Genomic DNA, 21,449 nt, shown 5'->3' on the forward strand with positions numbered 1-21,449 from the left:
AAGGACCGGACTCGTATGCCGTCTATATTAATACAATTGGAATTTCAATTTTTAAGATTAAAGTATAAAATAATTGATATTTTAAGCACGGGTGCCATCCAGCCATCTTGTTATTTGGGGCGTAAAAGTTTATAATTATTTGCTTCAATAAATTAAAACCCAATTTGTGCCGTGTTACTCGACAATGCTAAAAATAAAAAAGGTACTGTGTATTCCCCTGTCCGATGATGTTGAAAATTAGACTAAAGGTGATATATATTAAATTTCAACTTTCTCGGTCAACGGATTTTCGAAGTATGATTATAAAACTATTTAGAAATAATGTTGAATACCCCCCCCCCCACACACCGCCATAACTGGTGATTGATTTAAAACTTTGGAATTTTTAATTCGTACCTTCATCGTATGAAAGCCCAATTTTCTACGACCGCTATACAAAAAGTTAAAAATTATGAAACCTGCCTCACCCGCTTTTTTAAATTTTGTCTAAAATTTAATTCCCCATTTATAGAAATCTTTTGAGCCTTTTTCGAAGAATTTAAGTTGATTTCGTCTGGAGATATTAATCACAAGAAAAACCCGAAGATTGTGAATAATTATACATCTTCTGAGAATTTTTGAAATTTTTTGATCTTAGGGATGTTGAAACGTCCATATTTTCAAAAACCCCGTTTCCAAAATTTTTTCCCTGTACTTTTCCTCAATTCTGTTTCAGTAGAAATAGAATTATATCCGGGAAGGAGAAGAAAGAAATTCTAAAGTTTAACATTTTTTTAAAAATTCAAATTTTTGTATCAAAATCAGTCAAAGACTCAGATAACTTTTATTTTGCTTATTAATTGTACCATAGAGAAAATTCATAAATCGATGTTTAGTAGACCTGCACCGAACAGCCTTAATAAACAAATGGTTTATAAACAAAAACAATGAATTTATCAAAATTATTTACATTGTTTACAGTCGCTATCTCAAAGCACACAAACATTTTAAATTTCCGTTAGTTGAATTAAAACAGTAAATTTAATCAAAATTTGAAAGAACTGTTATTATATGCTTGAAGGAAAAATTTTGTTTAATATATGGAACAGCCTACTTTATAACTTAACGTTGATTGACATACACACAAACATATATACGCACATACACACGAATAAATAGGCTTACTATAATAATTGTACGAATAGATGAAGTTCGGCGCTGAATCTTGAATAATTATACATAAGTTGATGTTATCAATTCTTTATTTTATTTGAAAATACTTTTGTGTGTATAAACTGAATGTTTAATATAATTGAAATTTTAAACGAATTATTTATATATTATTAAATGTTTATATAATTGAATTATGAACTGGAACTGTTACTGAATGCGATTGCCATTTGTAGGCGATTGGCTGAAACTGAATAACAGTAACTACTTAAGAATGGATTGTAAATGACCAAAGAACGCAAGGATGTCGGAGGGTGCAATACCCTCCTACTTTTCGCAGTATACGGACTTACGTCCTTTGCTGCTGGGTGATTCTAATGGGCTGGCGGTTATTAATAATGGTTGGCGTTTATTCGTTTTGTGAAGTTTGGATTGCGTTCCGATCCAATGGAGGGTTTGTCGGTAGGGGCCCGATGGAACGATGTGCTAATAAGCTTATCTTCCATGACGCACTCCATTTCAGCCTAGAGTGGGCTGAAATCCTTTATTTAGGTGGGCGTCCTCTCTTTAGGAGAGTACGTCGGAGGCGATTTTTGGGCTTACACTTTGTCATTTACTAAATTCACTTTAATTTAACTTGGTTTGAATTAAGGAAATATGGTTGGATGGATTGCTCTGGGGCGTTACGTCCCAGAGCTATCTCAGTCAGTAGAAAATAGATTGGGATTTACTAGTCTGAGCGCGATATATGACCAAAGAATGACTATGTACTTGCTTAAATAATGTTGTCGGAGCCGCTCGGCTTCGTCAGAAGCCGAGTGTATCCGAAAGGAGCCGAGTGACGTGTAAGGAGCTGCTGAATCGTCCGTAGCATACGACAGTCCGAGTGTACTGTAAATATCCGAATGAATGCGATCGAAGCAGAAAATATTTAATTTTTAAAATCCTATTAAATACGTTAAAGCTCCAACATTTAAACGAGAATAACAAAATATAAATATGTATAGAGTATTTAAAAATTAAAGAAACCTAATTCCGAACAATAACTAATTTAAGTACGTAATAAGAACTAAATAATGAAGCTTACAGCTTCAAACCGAAATAAGCGACAACAAAACAACACACCAGAAAGCCAAATTAAACTGCCTACTATTTTCTTTGCTTCAACGATTGCGTGACGTGATATCCTTTTTATATTTTTTTTGGACATAAATTTATATCACAACTGATTGTGATATTCCATTAAAAATTTTAAGTTTTACATTTTCAATATTACAAAACTGTAGTTAATTAAAACATTATAACACTTTAACTTTATAACATGGTAATTTTAAAAATGAAAAAAATATCTAATTGAATTTTGAGCCAGTAGTCGTTTCATCTGTTTTAAAAATATATTATTTCTTAAATATAAGATCTAAACCCAGATTCTGTAAGGTTGTTATAAAAATGCTTATTTATAGCAGGATTTAATTGCCGATACAAAAGAGATTTTAATCTCGAAAAAATTTACTACAGCAAATAAATTATTGAAATGGGTTCGGAAAGAAATGAAGAATAAAAGTGTTTTCTAGCGGATATGAACGATTAACTATTTAATTTGTTAATTAACAAATTAAGGAAAACGTTTTAGTTTTTCGCCAATACCGGCTTTTTAATCGCATGTAAAAAATAAAAAGCATCAATAGTTAGCTGAGGAAATTTCGCATAAATAACTTCTCTGGTACTTTTTTTCTTCTGGCAAAACTAAGGGCGCTAGCGAATTTTACAATAAACACCAAAATCGCGTCATAGCTACCACACATAAGTAGCGTAACTCAGAGGTTCCATAATCCTGTTAAGAGAATATAAAATTCAAAAAGGTAAAAGGTGCGGATTCATAAGACCGAAGGCTATAATATACTCAAATTTTCGAAGTATTTTTAATTTCTTATTGCCCATTAATCTGGATCAACTGTGAAAATTAGCAAGTTTTTGATAAAATGGCTATAATAAACAAATTGCAAAAAAATGAACGAGTCAATATAGCATTCTGTTCTTGAGCTTAACTACATATTCCTTCCATCTTACTTGTATCTTACTTCTTTATCAGTATTTAAACTTTTTTTATTTTTAATAGATAAAGCGTGTTTTGGTACTTTGGCTAACGCTCAAAACCAATCATTATTAATTCTGTTTTTTTTTCAAAGATAAAAATTTTTAATTGTTATTTCTAAGGCAAAAATGTACTTTTAGATGGTAGGAGATGTTTTTCAAAAAAAATTATTTTTCAGATAGTTTTAGGAAGTAAATATTAGTGTAAACATATGAAAATGACGCTATAAACAAATTGTTATAAAAAATTAATGAAAACAGAACTTTTATGCAACTGTGTAGATTTATGTAAAAATACATCATTTTTCAATATTTAACCTTAGATTTAATTGATTTTCCAAATTTTTTTTTGTTTATGGAAAAAACGTTGTTTTTAAAAATATCCAGTTTTTCGTCAATATTTTATTTATTTTTAATCTTAAGAAAAAATAAATACTACCAGTAGAAAACTAAGACAACTTTGCGTAAAAAAAACTCCCGAACAATTTTATATGAGCAAAATTATGAAATTATGGATAAATTATTTCTTTATCCGTTTAGTCTTACTGTATACGTGAAGGTACCCAGTTATTAAGCTTCTCTATCATAGCCCTATTTTGGTGCTTATAGTAAAATTCGCTAGCGCCCTTAGTTTTCCTCGTAGAAAAAAGTACCCGGAGGTATTTTATGCGAAATTTCCTCGGCTATCTATTAGTGCTTTTTATTTTTACATTCGATTAAAAATCAAGCCGCTATTGGCGAAAAATTAAAACGTTTTCCTTAATTTATTAATTAACAAATTAAATAGTTAATCGCTCATATCCACTAGGAAACACTTTTATTCTACACACTTCTCTGAACCCATTCCGATAATTTGTTTACTGTAGTGATTTTTTTCGACGTTAAGGTCTTTTTGAGTCTCTGTTGACTTTTTTTTTTTTTGTTTTGCGTTGGAAGAGGAAAGTTGGACTTATTAAAATCCCTCCCTCTCACACAACGCGGCGGCGGAACCACCCAAGATATATCATCGCCACCGCGTGTGTCTGCGGGCCTACCAGTGTTGTCCTTCCTTGAGAGCTTCCAGCGTCACCCGAGAGCATCCAGCGGCGGCGATCCTGTTGGACACTGCCGCTCACCCATGGGAGCTGGCCTTCCACCCCCACTTCCGGACCAGCCAGCACCCCACGCTCTAGCTTCCTCTTCTAACTTTTTAGCGAGCACTTTTCGGAACCAATTCGTACATTGTCACCAGCCTGCGTCCGAACCCATCATAATTGTCATCACCTCTTCGGGTGTGACCTGTCGATCCAACGGACCTTCGGTTTCCTACCTCGGACATCTCATGTAAGTGTGCACCACGTCTTTCTCATCTTCACAATATTGGCACCTCATCGATCCGCGAATTCCTCTAGAATGGAGGTAGATCCCGTACGATCCAGTGGACCGTAAGCCACTGGATCGTCCAGAACCTTTCCGTTTTCCTGCCAATCCGTGTTTCAATACGCGGAATCAAATGCGGGTCCACCTACCGGTCTCTCTGCAGCATCCCATTTTTATTTCCACTTGTCCCTTCTGTTGGATCCGTGCCCCGGTATCTTGCTAGGCGTTCTTCCGCGAGTAAATCTACTGGCGACATTTCCGTAATAACGAGTGCCGCCTCCAGAAACATATTCCTATATGCTTGCGCCACCCTATGCGCAAGGCTTCTGTGCATACTGTATTATGTCTGTCGGTTGCGTCTCACCTCGAGAGCACCGTACCAGATCGGGACCGCGTACATCATCAAAGATGTGACCGTTGAGGCTATAATTTTCCTATTAGCGGTTCTGGGGCCCCGACGTTTGTCATTAATCTGACCACCGCCGAGGTAACCCTCTCGGACTTCTTGCAGACTTCTTACTAAACCTGTTACAACTATTTAATAAAATGGCAATTGTTAACTTCGAAGTCTGCTTCAAAATGTCGCAATAAAAAATTAATCTTGAATTTTTCAAAGATACTTGCAGTAATTTTATTTACAAACGAAGATAACAATTGCGACTACCACACTAACAACACGCATTGTATATGACTTTATTTTAATTATTGACGATCAATTTTCATATTTATACAAATATTTTTTTTATTTATCTAATTCATTTAATATGTAAAGTATTATTATATGTGCAATTAATTACGATATGTCCCTGAAGATAGAAATAATTTTCCGAAAGCGCTAGGATGTAAATTTATACCAATATTTGTTGGTAAGAGGATTTATAATTTTTTGTATACTTGCATAAGTTCGAATATTTTTAAATCCTTGTCGTATCCTTCTATGATATAGTTAGATTTCTGTTTTAACTTCTTACAATAAATAAATCTCAAAAAAGATAGGGATAAAGAATTTTTAACGCAGTTATTAGAGTATAAGATTGATATTTAATCTCTGAACAATTTATATCGACATTGTTCTGGATTTGGAATTTTTGTAACGAATTGTTTTTTTCATACATCACAGAATGGAATTTTATTAGATTATTTCAGTTTATTCTTTTGATATGAATTCTGTTCCAGAAAAAAAAGAAATATTTTCAAAAAATGTATTTATCGGAAAATGTTTGCTTATTTTGAAATCGCCAAAGTTTCGCTGTACATTCAGGTAAATTTCGAATATAAATGAAATTTTGTATTTGATTTATCGAGCATCATTTTTAATACTATTTATCCGTTTCCAAATACATTTTTACCTGTTGATTTGATCTTAGTCTTATTTGAAATTTAGGCTGTAAAACTTTTAAAAATCATCTCACATTTCATCCTCCTTTTGATCCGAAATCGAGTTTTTGCTTCCATCTTGAAGATTTAATTAATACTTAATCAATTATAGTAAAAACAAATTATTTTGCACGAGTTATTTTTCTTATGTATTTTTCTTACGGCAGATGATATATATATATATAGGCTTACAACAATAAAATGTAATTAACTTAGGTTATGAATTATGTAAATAAACGTTTTACTTAATTACTAATCGGTGGTTGGCTCCTTTGTGTAGTTTCTTATCTGGACATTACTAAATTACGCATATAATATACTCTCTCCTTATTTATTATTTATTAGATGATTTATCGTTGTTTTTCATTTAGCTGCGCTGTGGCTAGGTTATATCGGAGACAGGCGGTACGTGTGTGGCCTTAACAGAAATGGTTCTATTATGTAAACTAAGCTTTGCGTTATAGTTTGTTTTTGTCAGTTCCAAACGTAAATATATTATGTCAATATCAACTTTTTATCAAAACTATAAATGTTTGTTATAAAAAAAGAAAGAAAGTGTAATATAAGAAACATAATTTTTGATGGTCTTGACCGGAAATGGCTGACATATACTCGTAAACAACAAATTATGTTTTTTCAAATCTTGATTTTCTTAGTGCTCAAAGATTGAAAAAAAGTATTGCTCTGATTTCGAAAAAAAAATTGGTAAAACATTTTAATTACTTTACTGATTAAATTCAACATATTATAAAAAAGTAAATACTATCTGAAATCAAATAAAATTAATTTATTCTAATTTTTTACTAGTGGTTTTTCTTTTGATTTTTTTTGGTATCATTTTTTAAAATTAATATTTAGTGATTCAATTTTAAATTACATTTTAATGTAATTATTAATTTAATAATGAAATAATTACTGGTTTTTCGATTTGGATAACGTTTTTTAATTTATCATACCAAACAGGCGTTGAAATCGTTTGGCAGTGAATTAATGCAAAAAAATCAGAGCACATGAACATGACTGTCAAAAAAAAATTATTGTATTTTTCATTTTGGGAAATAATCATTTTATACGTAGAATTTTTAAACTTTTTAAATGGTTACTTTTGAGTAAAATTTTGCTTCTTAGAAACTAGTTGAAAATGTTTACTTGATTTTTGGTTTTGTCTTAATCTTTATTTAGTCGGTGACACGGCTGAACCAATTTTTAAAATATTTACAGGGGTCATTGTTTTTTATAATTGGTTTTTGATCATATATTATTTTTTAATGAATTTGTAAAAATTAAACCCATAAAATTGTCTTTTTTATTTAAAAAGAAAAAAAATGGTAATTTTGAATCAGTGTTTTTATCATCTATGCGTAAGAGATTTTTTATTTTTCTATGATTTGCGCTTTCAAGTTTGATTTTTGAGAAAAAACATTGCAGAAAGTAGATTTCAAAAAAATGTTTTTTTTTTTTAAATTATGAGAAGGTTCTGTTCCTTCCTATACTATTTACTATGTATATTTTGGCCCTCGACGAAAAGTATTAAAGTTAAAAAATTGTACATTATTTATAATAATTCATGCATTTTAATAATTGGACTATAACTGTACCGATGGATTTGAATCTCAGTAAGATTCTTCGTAAAAATACTAAAAATTGTTGATTATTTTATCTTCTTCAGTTATTTTCCGGATTATAAATGTAGATATATTTCATAAATTTAATATTTCTCTTCAAAAACTGAAAATAGTTCCTTGTGACTAATCATCAATATAACTCCACTAATGTTAGCGTGAAACAAGGAAAAATCTAAAAATATGATTATATTACTGGCTAATAACAAAACTATTTCTTATTGTTCTCGCCTAATTCGGGATTTAAAAACCATAGTTTATCACATACTGGCCATTTTTTTCTTTAAGAAATAGCCGTTTCAGTCTGGAATTGAAATATTAAATAATTAATTGAAAAAAAAAGCTTGTTATATTCTTTTTTTTTGCTGAATAAATAAATGTTTATGATTATAAAAAAACAAAATAAAAATGATTACGTTGAACAAGTAATAGAACATTATAATCTGATAAATATTTCACACCAGTACGTAGAATGATGTTATAGTAAGGCTTGCAAAAAATGATTAAATTGTCTAAGAACAACTACATACGTAATAGCAGTTAATGTTGTATTTATATAACATTATCGTTGAAGTATCTTTTTTCTCTCCATAACATTTATTTTTTAATAGTTTTTTTTTCAAATAAATTTCAGTCCATCGTCATAATATTAATTTTTAATTATTGAAAACATTTTTTCTTTTTTTTCACCTAACAAATGAATATATTTTTTTTAATTTTTAAAAAATAATCATTCCTAACTAAAATAAGAATTACTTGAAAAATTACTGATATTTTTGGTCCAATAATACTGAAGTTAGTCTAAGAAAATGAGGAAGGGTTAGTTGTATGAGAATTGATAAAGAAATTAAAAATAAAAACATTTTCTTTCATTACTTACAAGGGCATAGGGATCAAGACAAATTGAAAAATAGAATTTTCGTATAGTTTATTTTCACTTTTTAAAGAGAAATTTTATTAATGAATTGTAATTTTATTAGGTTTAAAGAAATGACGGTATTAAAATATTTAAATAGATATATTTTTCGTTATTGCCAAACGAATTAAAGTCTGTTTGTTTGTTCAGTTGTGTCAATTGGATGCACCGTAGTATCGCAGCAATAGTTTGTGGTGGGGGTAAACAACTTGTCAATTGAGATCAGCAACTCCGAGCGTAAAACATCGTGTTTAAATATTTTTCTGAAAACATTGTATACGTTTTTTTTATAATCAATAAGTGGATTTAATACTTACGTAATTGACCTTTGTTCGCAGCTGTTATTTGTTAATAAGTTTATTAATAGTGCTAGTATCATTAAGAAAAGTTAATTTTTTTTAATAATTTAATTTGAAAATTTCGTAAATTTAATTTACTGCAGTTAAACATAAATCCATAATGACGGAAAACCCGGTAAAATTGGGGTATAGAGGATTATCAAACGTCAGAATCGAGGAGCTATTTTCAATTTTTATAGTTTTATGAAGAAAGAAGCCGAAGGACAAGCAAAAAATTATAACAAATTCAGACTCGTGTTTCTGAAGCGACCGGTGTATCCGTTAGATTCCTTCAGCGCATTTACAGTGACAAGAACAATACGAAAACGGTGGAAGTGAATTCAATACTCTTTGTAACAAACGGCGAAGGAAGAAGTTGAGAAGTGACCTGTACGATTTCAACAAAGGTGTTATTTGGAGGACGGTGAATGAGTTTCACTTAAGGCATGGAGAACGCCCCTCCCTGAGGAAATTTGTTATTAGTAAAAAACTTTGGGCTCTTGGTGTAGACATGAAAATTTAGGCTTCCGGTGAAAAAAAGCTGAAAATAACAGAAAAGATTTGATCCGTGTGAAGTTATAAAAAAATAAAGTTTTTATCTTAAAATATTTTCTCTTATATGATGATTTAAGAGATAAAAAGGTTGAATTATCTGCGCTCTATAACGCGACACAGAGAAGAAAATCGTCCAGTTTATATGTAAATGAAATCAATTTACATTCTTCCCACAAGATGGATCAAGCATGAACCAATGGTTCTTCAGAAGAGCTGAAAGCTCCCGTTTCTAAAGGAAGTCAGGCAATAAAATAGTTAATACGGGAGGAGAAGATGGTTTTATGGAAAATTCTCTCCTAATATTTAAGTCGGGTTAAAAAACGGGCTATTATCTTGACGATATGAATTTTAATAATTTTCAAAATAAGTTGTGTTTCAATCGCTACCGAGATCTGTAATAGTCATGGGCAACGCACGGTATTACAATGTTAAAATAAATCTAGTCCATAGTTCGAATTCAAAAAATAAAGAAGACATGATCAGCTGACTTATTAAAAACAATATACAATTTCCACATGAAATGTTCAAACCTGAATTGTATACGCTGATAAAATTACATAAACCGCGATTTAAAACATACAAAATAGATTCTTTGTTTGTTGAAAAATAACATACTGTTGTCAGATTATCAACTTGTCATTTCGACTTAAATTCTATTGAGAATGTTTGGACTAGTGTTAAAATTATATTGCCCAAAAGAATGTATTATTCAATTTAGAAGCACAATAGAACTGGCAAAAGAAAAATTTAAAGAAATAAATAAAATTCTAGAAGGCAGTTTGCAAAATTGTGAGAGAAATTATTTAAAATTTGTACAGATGTTAGACGAAATTTTCGAGCGTTTTGTTGTAAACTACATTAAAGTGATTTCAGTTCCTACAATTCCATGGATGACAGTGATGACGAAGAGGTGGACGGTCTGAGTGAGTTTAAGAAATAGTGTAACTTAGAAAGAAATTAAATATGTTGTTAATTTGGTGACTCTAGTAAAAATTATTTATGGAACCAATTTGAAAATTGTGTAATATTATAACGTGATTAATTTTGTTAATACAGTAATTCGTTGGTTTCTTATTTAATAAAATAATTTTTTACATTACTATAATTATCATAATATTTTGTAATGATTTTTTTTTATTATATCGCTGACAAATTAGATTTGATATACATCAAATGAAACTGTTAAGATTTATGAGATGATTTATAGCGTGTTTTGTTTAATACTTTTGATTGCGTATAGTGCCGTTAATTGTGTACGTTGGACATTGGTAGTGATTTGTAGAAATAAAAATCATGAATTAATATAAAACTAAAACTATGCATATTTAAGAAAAGATCAAAGACAAGTGTTGTTTTATCGAAGTAGATTTATGATTGACTGAATTTAATGTATATGTAAAAGTGACTCAACCTTATGAGTAAGTTACAATTGTTAAAAACTATTTAATTATTATTATAAATTATTATAATAAACCCAGTGGTGTGGTCTAGTGGTGAACGCGTCTTCCCAAATCACCTGATCTGGAAGTCGAGAGTCAAGCGTTCAAGTCGTAGTAAAGTGAGTTATTTTTACACGGATTTGAATACTAGATCGTGGATACCGGTGTTCTTTGGTGGTTGGGTTTCAATTAACCACACATCTCAGGAATGGTCGCACTGAGACTGTACAAGACTACACTTCATTTACACTCGTACATTTCATCCTCTGAAGTATTATCTGAATGGTAGTTACCGGAGCCTAAACAGGAAAAAGAAAGAAAGCCTTCATTATGCGATTCACATAATTGAATACAAGGTTGCATGCTCTTAAACACATGTTGTAACGTTTGTTGAGGAACTGCAGCGACATATCGTTCAATTTCGCTCTGCAATTTGGGAACGGTGTGAGGATGAGTTTTGTAAGCAGCATCCTTAAGGTATCCTCAAGAGAAAAAGTCATGAGCTGATAAGTCAGGAGACAAAAATCACTTGTCCAAGAAAAACTGGTCGAAGAAAGCCATAGGGTTGTTGACTGTATGAGCCTTCGCATTGTCCACGAGTACGAGTACACTGAAACCACGAGTACTCTAGCCGGTATGCAGATTCAGTGTTTACAAATTGTTCCACCATCTGTATGTGGCGCTCACTATTCACTTTGCTGTGAAAGATTATTAAGAAGATTCGTCTACCTGACATTGCACACCAAACACCCATTTTTTGTCGGTGCAGCTGAGTGGATTTTCCGTGCATCAAATGCATGAATTCTATGCATTCACTATCCTTTTTAGCCTTTCTTTTTCCCATTCAGCCTCCGGTAACTACCGTTTAGATAATTCTTCAGAGGATGAATGAAGATGATATGTATGAGTGTAAATGAAGTGTAGTCTTGTACATACTCAGTTCGACCATTCCTGAGATGTGTGGTTAATTGAAATCCAACCACCAAAGAACACCGGTATCCACGATCTAGTATTCAAATCCGTGTAAAAATAACTGGCTTTACTAGGACTTGAACGCTGTAACTCTCGACTTCCAAATCAGCTGATTAGGGAAGACGCGTTAACCACTAGAGTGGTTAACGCGTCTCAAAATAACCCGGTGGGTATGCATTCACTATCCATCAAGGTGGAACCATACCTCATCAGACCGAAACCAACCGTTGAGTTCTTACCATCTAGCGTTACAGATGACATCAACCACTGACAGAAAGCTACACTTTTTCAATTGTCTGTAGGTAACAACTCGTGAACAACACAAATTTTGTACGTTTGTATCTTTAAACTCTTGTGCAATGCTGTGTGGGCACTACCAACGGAGAGACCACACTGGTTAGATAGGCATAGACTTCTTTGGACTAAGAGAATATGTAGATTGCAGGTCGATCAAATTTTATGGTATTAGCACTTTCGGCTGCATCTTGATGGAGGACTTGTTTGGTGCATCCACACCATACATTTCTGTGAAAGCATTCTGGGTCTGGGCATAATTGGTACATTTAATGTATTGGGAAACAGTGAATATTTTCTGTGGCATTGTGTAACCCATTTTTCCTCAGTTAAACCAGCAACAAAAAAAGGAAATTTTGTCCCGAAAGACGGTATCACTTTTTGAACATCTGTGTTAGGGACGTAAGGAACTTCGACGAAGGCTAAATTATGGAACCGAGTGTTGTCAACTACGATTGTAGATGAATAAATATGTCGTCAAAAGCCGAGGTTTTGAAGATGACCTCCGGTAAAGCCCCATAAGAGAACGGAGGGGATGGCGGAGTGTGTCTTCCCCTACGGGTCAGAATGTAGATGAAGGTTTGCTCCCTGTACTCCTGTCCGAAACTTTGTTACTGGATCGAGCCAACCGGGAGTTCACGCAGCTCATGTAACACTATTCGCCAAACCAACTATAGTAAGCTTGAAACTCATCGGCAAAGATATTTGGTATGATTAGTATAAATCTTGTAGATATTTATATTAATAATTTTATTAATCTTATTTTTTTTAAATTTTAATATCAACTAAAAAGAAAAAAAATCTACTAAAAATCAGGTCAAGAATATTTATTTCCTAAAGGAATTTGGTTATTTTCTTTTATTTATTTATTTTTTTACGAAAGCAATAGTTAAATCGTTATTTTGCTTTATTATGTATAGATATTGTGTATAAATAACATATCACTTTTTAAATTCTCCAAAAATAAGGATCAAGAGTAAAAATCTTTTTATATTTTGTATGCCGAATTTTAATGCGATTCGTTTTCGATATATTAAAAAAAATATGAATAATGTATAAATAGTATTAAAATTCAAGGACGCTTTTTGTTACATATATTTGTATCAGTTTACAAGTATTTCTTGTTATGTTATTTTTATTATTTGTTTTTTAAAATGTTTATAGTTAGTTGATTATATATTTATGTAAACATTATTATTGAATACGCTGTGCCTGACCTGGGTAACCATATTTTATATTAATGCCGTCGAAATAAAACACGTTGCAATATAGTTACTTCGCTACTTCCGTTATTTATTACACAGTGGTACATAAACAATGTATTTTGTTTATAATATGTACTAAATTGTATGGCTGTTTAAAATAAAGAAGAGTAATTTATTTTTTCTTATCTTTGCGAATGACGTGTCGTACTGCTAATGATTAAACATTTAAGTCCTTTTATTGTTTTTATTAGTATGTTAATATAATGGTTCAATAAACTTTATTAATAAAGTAAGAATAAAAAAGTGCGCTTTAAACTTAAGTATATAAAGTAAACATTTATAATAACAATATATCATTGATGAACTTGAAAAGATATCAGCATTTGATGAATACACAGTCAGAATATACTTCAATTCTTGTCGTATTGTAATGTAGTTTCAGGTGTTTGTCTACGTCTACTGACTGTTTACTTTTTAAAATTTCTAATGTAATATTATTACGTATGTTGTGTTTGAATTTGTTTCAGTTTATTACATTCATATGTTCACTCACTTGAACATAAAATTAGCAAGTGTAAGCTTTTGTATCACGGTGTAAAGGTCGTACGAAACGTAAACTTTCTTTTATCAATAATTGTTTTATTGAAGAGTAGATTTTTTTTGTATTAAATTTGGAAACTGATTTATAAATGCAAATATATACATCTACAATATAAGCCGATATAAGGAACAAACAAAACTTTGAGAAATATTAGTTTGTAAAAATATTGCACTGCATACTATAGTGTATGTAAAATCTAAATGTGGGTCCCCTAAAGCTCATCTACTTGCCTCCTCTATTCCACTTCTATAAGCTCCTAAGTCTTTTTCTGTATAGCCCCCGGAACCACCGTAAGGTGGTACAGTTTCAGGTCGACCACTCCTGAGAAGTGTGGTTAATTGAAACCCAACCACCAAAGAACACTGGTATCTACGTTATAGTATTCAAATCCGCATAAAAGCTATCTTTACTAGGATTTGAACCTTAGAACTCTCTCGACTTCGAAATCAATTGATTTGCGATGACGAGTTAACCAGCTCTGTGGGCTGCTCCTATATAACCCGGCGTGCGGAACACGTGCTATTCGTTGCGACAAAATAAGACCTCAAAATGATACAGCCTTGTATTTATCGTTATTTTTATTTTTTGATAATTGTTTATTTCATCAGTTATTTATTTATTTAAGCTACTATATAAATTATTTTGTATGAAATCATTTTACGTTTATAAAATATAATGCTAATTAATTACTTCTAATTAATTAAATTAGTTTTACATTTATTATAGTACAAACTTCATATTTATTTTAGAATAAATTTAATAATGATTATAGTTATATTACTTTTACTCACGTTTGTTTAGCACTATTTATTTATGTTCTCTTTGTGCAATTTAATATTTTTATTTTGTAGTTTTGTAGGCCTACAAAGCTCAAAAGAATATTACTTATTGGGGCGTACGTGGTACTTAGAAATAATTTCCGCAAATAACTACGCCACGTCAAAGAAAATCATAACCTAACCTATAATAAATAAACACCTCATTTCATATCCTTTGTATTACGATATTGTTACTGTTTATTTGTAGCAAAATCTTAGTCTAACATTTATGAAACCCATCGGGTTGATGTAGTGGTGAAATCAGTTGATTTCGAAGTCGAAGTTCCAACGTTCAAATCCTAGTAAAGGCCGGTGTTCTTTGGTGGTTGGGTTTTAATTAACCACACATCTCAGAAATGGTCGACCTTAGACTGTACACTACACTTCACTTACACTCATACATATCATCCTCATTGATCCTCTGAAGTAATACCTGACGGTGATTACCGGAGGCTAAACAGGAAAAAAACATATACTTTCAAGAAATAAATAAATTACTTCATATACTTCCTGAACAAAACGTTAGGCATAAATAATTTTATTTGTAATAACAAATTACCAAACATATTTCGTTACTATAATAGTGACGTCATAATTAGATACGGTGCAAGTCATTGCAGATTAATTGATGTGACTTTTGGAATACACTACTTTGACTGCTGGTGTAAGAAGTCGCTAAGTGATGTTAAGAGCAGTGGAGGGTATGCTATAGCGTACTGCAGATCCGCCTTTAGATATTACGTACCTATAAGAGATTAAATACTATCATAACAATGATGCTTATTTCTTAACTGCGTAAACGTATTTAAATGTCTTAATTCGAACTATTCTTGAATGTTTAGTCTTAAATTCATTCTAACTTTATTAATATTCTGTAACAGTAAAGACGCTTATTTTGTACTGAATTTAACAAATTGAGCTCTGCATGAAATTGACTAAAGTTAATAATGTAAGAATTATAACACAAAATGAAATTATTTAATTATATGTAGAAGGTTCTTTCAATACCAAAAATATGTTTTGTTTCAGCCATGTCATGTGCAGTACTTCCTGGGATACACTGACTTTCGAAGAGGTATTTGCATCATCTTTATTAATATCCACTTTCCCGACGAATAAAAGTAGAATAACTATTATAATAAATGGTAAAATATGATGATCGTGTCAAAAATGAATGGGGTATCAGATTTTTTGAAAATCTTCACGGTTTTGGGTCCAACTAGTTCATCTACACGAAAAAAAACCATGTGTATTTGTGTCTCGCTGCTTTTGGCTTTATATTTCAGGATTGACCAAACCGATTTTCTTCAGATTTGGCTCAAATAAATATATATATATATATATATATATATATTAAATTTTTTTCAAAATTCGTTAAGAGCATATCGTGAAAAAATCAATTTCAATTTTCCAGCCATTTTAGGCAAAACATAATTAAAGTAAATTTGTTACTTAAGTTTTTTTTTAATGAACTATAAATAATCTTTTAATTTTTTTAAGACAGTAATATGACTGGTCTTTGTTTTAATTAATTCCTTCGCATTCTGGGCTAATATTTAAATTTAAATATTTTTGTGTGTACTATACAGAGTTTTTCTATCGTTTTTTTGTTTCCACAGTAAAATAGTTATTTCATCGATCTTTGTTGTAAGATAACTTTAATAAATATCACATTTCTGTTATTCTTGTATTAAAAATTATTTTCGGATTAAATATGTCTTTTTTTGGGGTTACTCCAGCTTAGGGTCGGATCTTTTTGATATGAATAGCCCCAAGGTAGATCCAGAAGTTACTACTGCACGTTTTCCGCCAACTTTATTCGGATGAAGATCATCCGCGCGTGACACGGTGGTTAAGATAACCACCGCGTGGTTGAGCATGGTCTCTGCGTGCCACCCTCGATCGTCTGCAGCAAATTCCTAATAATGTTTCCTAGGATAAGAACTCCGAATTCTCTCCGGCATGGTTCCCTATGCTGCAGGAACCGATCGCTTACGAATACCGTGTGTTCTGCGATAATCACTTTCCGCAAAGGGTCTCAGTGTTCATACGTACGGTATGGCTTAAAACATCCGCAACCGATAAGGAACCAAATCAACTTGTACGCCAGTTCTCCATGTTTGGGGTTCAGCCATCTCTGAAGGTCAGGGATCAGTCTGTGGGTCCATCTTCTGCTCTTCATCGTCTGATCCCTTCTCTTCTGCCACCTTTTGTGGAAATGCCTCTACATCCGACTTACGCGCTCCCCTTTCATTTCTGATCGAGGAAATCCAGGGATCCAAGTCCGGGTTAAATTTATATTCTGAAATCAATCCGTACCATTCACTATGTATACAATGCATAAAATATTCCGTATTTATTTTCATTTAAATTAAAAATAGCAGGGGGTCATAACGTCTATATATTTCTTCTTGGATTATTTTCAAAACGTTTCTTTCAAATTAATTTTTTTTTGTCTTTTTTCTATATTAATTAAAACGTTTACCTACAATGATCTTATCCTTGCCTCTTATTCCTTGTATGAAGTTAAGGAATTAACTTCGTACAAGGAATAAGAGACAAGGATAAGATCATTTATTGTGATCGCGAAAAATTTCGATTTTCAGATTTCATCGGAAATATCTAATTTGATCATCCTTGAATCCATTTTGACTAGTTTCGGGGTAACGTCTATACGTACTTATATATGTATCTCGCATAACTGAAAAACGTTTAGCCGTAGGATGTTGAAATTTTGGATTTAGGACTGTTGTAACATCTAGTTATGCATCTCCCCTTTTCATTGCAATCGACTGAAACAAAAGTGTCCAAAAAATCCTGAAACTTAAAGTCTGAAATTTGGACTTTTTTCTAACTAAAATAATCAGCCCACATTGAGACCGTTTCAACGATATATCATAAGTGGTACTTATTTTGATTGGTTCAAGAATTATAACCAAATAAAATTTTAATTAATGAAATATTTGGATCTTACATGAGGAAGGCACAAGCTTGGAATCAGACTTCATCTCCTTTTTTATATATATTTTTTTTAATTTAAATATATTTATTAAAAAAATTACGATAAATAATAATTCAATAATAACAAAAAAATATATATATATATATTTTTATATTAGTAGAAATTCTGGTCGAGGATCGATTTCATAATTACCTTCCTGTGTAAGAACAGAGGAATATTCATTATAGCTTGTTGAGTTATTGTCATCCGTTTTAAAGAGCAATAAACAGAATTTAAAAAATGTTTTCTTAGCCACACTATTGTGATCTACTTTTATAACCCTAGTTTTTTCTTTTTTTTTGTTTATTTCATTTACACTTATCATACAAATGAGATCCACTGTAAACAAAAAAATATAGTTTTCTTAATTTTATTATTAATCAATAAAACTACTTTAAAAAGAGTTAACTGTTGATTAATGAAATTGTACAATGGTCTGTTTATCTATCTCTCTTTAGGTTAACTACTAGACTTATTTATTTGGCACAAACATTAAATTCCTTTACTAAAATAATTTGGAACCGAGCCTGAACGCATTTTAACAACGAAAAAGTAAAAAAAAAATATATAGTATACTATTGTTCCTAGGACTATCAATCGCCTTTGAAACTATAGTTCAAATAAGAAAATTTGTGACTTTGCATGTCTAAGAAATAGTTAATTAATCTGATGAAAAAAAAATTGGTATTATTATATAAGTTACTTTCAGATATTTATTACATTAAAGCAAACAAATCTACTTTTAAAAAAATCACAAAAATTATTTCAGTGGCGGTCTCGTCAAATTTTAAAAAATTGCTATAAATTCGACAATTTTTTATTTATTCAGTAGTAATTTACAGACTGATGATAGTTAAATCAGACTAGTAATTTATATGAATTTATTACGCTAAAAACTTGAGACTACTTTTTCAGTAGCTAGTAAATACTTCTAGCATAAGTAAGTTGTTAAATTTAACATTTTTGTGATATTTAACCAATTGCTTTAGAGATCTTATTTTCTTACTGCAGTGGAAAAATTTTCATACCATTAATTTTTAATAAACGATTTTCGCTCTGTACAGCATAAGACGGAATCTGTGAAATCACTTATTAAGTAAACGTATTTACAAATACGTTAACGTTCTTTATGAAATTTTTGTTTGTTTGTACATTTTATAGTAATTGGACCGGCTTTACCCCATACGTTTTTCAGCTTTTAAATTTACTTAGAAAGAAAAGAGGAAAGAATATTCTGTTAAATGTTATACAGGACCATCCTTACCGTGCCTTATTGTGGTTGCATCATCTCTTTAGTTCTTTCCATCTTAAACATTGGACTTAAGAAGTCTGTCTTGTTTCCAACGTTGGAATGAAGAGTTAGCTCATATCATTGCGAGATATAGTTTCACATAAAGGTAGATTCAAGATGTTTTTTTACGCAAAGAACATATAATTCTTTGGTAGATCGTATTTATTGTATTTTCGTTTTATTAACTTTTGTTGATTAGGACATTTCTTCAATTACGGATCAATAATTTACCGTTGATCACTTAAATTTATCCTGCAACAAAAGTGTTTTTCCCCAGGAAAAATAAATTTTTGGAATGGGCTTATCAGCGTACACTAAGGAAAAGTTCAATAACATTTTAAAAATTTTTTCAAGTTTATGTATTTTTTATCTTAGAGATTTTCTTTGATCTTATTCGGAAACTACTGGTAAATTCGTTTTTATTAGCTTTTTACTATTCTTGCCAAATATTACTCTTCATAATATTTTCTGGACTACCTCTTTTCACAGGTTAGTTGTTTAGTCAGACACTAATTTGTTCCCATCACGTTGAAAACATTTTCGTATTTAGTTTATAAAATAATATGTAACAGTTCTTTTTTAAATTGATAACTTGAACCGCTTAGTTTGCTCGGCGATTACCGGACCGCTCCGCGTAGAGAATATCACCGCCACCATTTTGTGGAGCCTCAAGAGTTTTGATACCATTGCAGGGTTTGTGGCGAGGGTTCTTCAGGAGAAGGATCGAGGGGTTCGGGGATGAGGGACAGCCCTCTGCGGAGCTGCCGTTCGCACGTGCTTGCACGAGTGAGCGGTAGCGATGAGGCACGGCGACCCTCTACCCCCGAACGAAAAAGACCGAGTCCGGATGGGAATGCCCCACTCGGGGTGTCCCATTAGAGGCATTGCCATAAAGTCAGAGTACCGGCAACCGGAGTGGGGACCAAGGGACGGCATAGCCGGGCCTGGTGGATCCTACTCTGGGGGTTTGAGGCGGGCGTAAAGTGAAATCCGACCGGCGGATCGAGACGTGGAGGCCCGTTACGGTAAAGAATACTCTCTGGGCTGTGTAATACTTAACTGCAGGATCCGGCTCGGGGAAGAAGAAAAAGAAAAACTTTAAAATCTTTAATCTAGATAACGCTAAGATTTTTTTTCTATATTGCTCGGGATACTTCTTTTCCTGCTGTATTTACTGTTAATAAAGTAATAAATAAAGTAATTTAATCTATTCATTAGATTTCTGATTCTTTCAGTACGAGTGATATCTAAAAACGAATGAACCGATATTATTGAAAGCTGTATGCTTAAATTATATATAGTAAACATGATTAAAAATTCAGTTTTATGTTTGGACTTAAATGACCTAAAATACTTTTTGATGATAATTTTTTTTCTCAAAGAAATTTTTAAAAGTAAATAATAAATGTAAATATAATTATTTTTAATTTATTTGCTTTATATATATTTTTTAAAATTTCAAAATGTACCCTAATCCATATGGTGGAACAATTATATGCGATTTGCAATCGGGCTTGATTTTAAGGAATAACCTTTAAAGCAATTCAGTTGGTTTGCTTGGTATTTCTCCCTAAACCATATGACCAAAATGTCTGTGCCACAGACGGTTACTGAGCCTCGAAACAGTTTAGCGACCAGTATCCTAAATGGCTCCTAGAGCTTACCTAACTGCGTGAGCGGACTAAGCGCGGTGCCATACACCACCGAATAACGTGTCCCAACCACTCACTTGTCATATATTTGCTAAAATAGGTAGGCGCACCCCGTCAACTACTATAAATATATATGGCATCCATAAATTAAAATTAATTTCATTTAGACACAATTCGCTGCCACGCCTAGGTCGCTGAATGCCAGCAAGTAGCTTTCCACATATTAAAGCGCTTGGAGCCTTAATTGGCTGATGGTCAGCCGTATATATCTCTAGGTTAGCTTCCCACAGCAGTGCGGTAGGAGTCTTTTCCCCTTAGGTAAACTACTGATGTCGGTTGATCAAAACAACCGCATTAAGGAACTCCCGCACGGTGCGACAATGCGGCTCTCTCCACGTTGACTCGCCGCCTGTGAGTTGCCAATTTTCCCCTTGACCACTAAGTTCCAGGATGGCCGGTCTCTGCCCCCCCCCCAAAAAAAAACAGGGCGTCTAACATCAGGTGTTCATTTGACTGACCTCCCCACAGACGCACAGCTCATCAGCTGCCAGCCGGAACCGGAACCGAAACAGATATTGGTTTAAATTAACATGGTTCTTGAGCACCTGGGCACCTTGCCCTTAAAAATGAGCTTGCGGCATACCATCCCCCCCAGATCCTGTATAAATTTATACAAGGATCTTCCCTTAGTCGTGGTGTGCCATGCAAGCTGGCTAAGTTTAAATTCAGTTAACTTGTTTCTTTGTTTGGCTGAACTGTTGTGGAA

The 21,449-nt window shown here is 32.1% G+C and overlaps 1 protein-coding gene across 3 annotated transcripts in view; it reads left to right on the forward strand.

The window, feature by feature from the left end:
• The window catches only part of LOC142326756 (uncharacterized), a 288,474-nt gene that overhangs the window by 33,494 nt on the left and 233,531 nt on the right, over nt 1–21,449 (forward strand). For 2 of the 3 annotated variants that reach the window (XM_075369440.1, XM_075369442.1), the window contains exon 2: nt 15,769–15,814. The exons of the other annotated variant lie outside the window; for it this stretch is intronic. The gene's annotated coding sequence lies outside the window, so the exon portion shown is untranslated. The remainder of the gene's footprint in view (nt 1–15,768; nt 15,815–21,449) is intronic. 3 annotated transcript variants of the gene reach the window in all.

Source organism: Lycorma delicatula, chromosome 6, assembly GCF_047948215.1.
Source record: "Lycorma delicatula isolate Av1 chromosome 6, ASM4794821v1, whole genome shotgun sequence".
In the NCBI taxonomy this organism is placed as follows: Eukaryota; Metazoa; Arthropoda; class Insecta; order Hemiptera; family Fulgoridae; genus Lycorma; species Lycorma delicatula.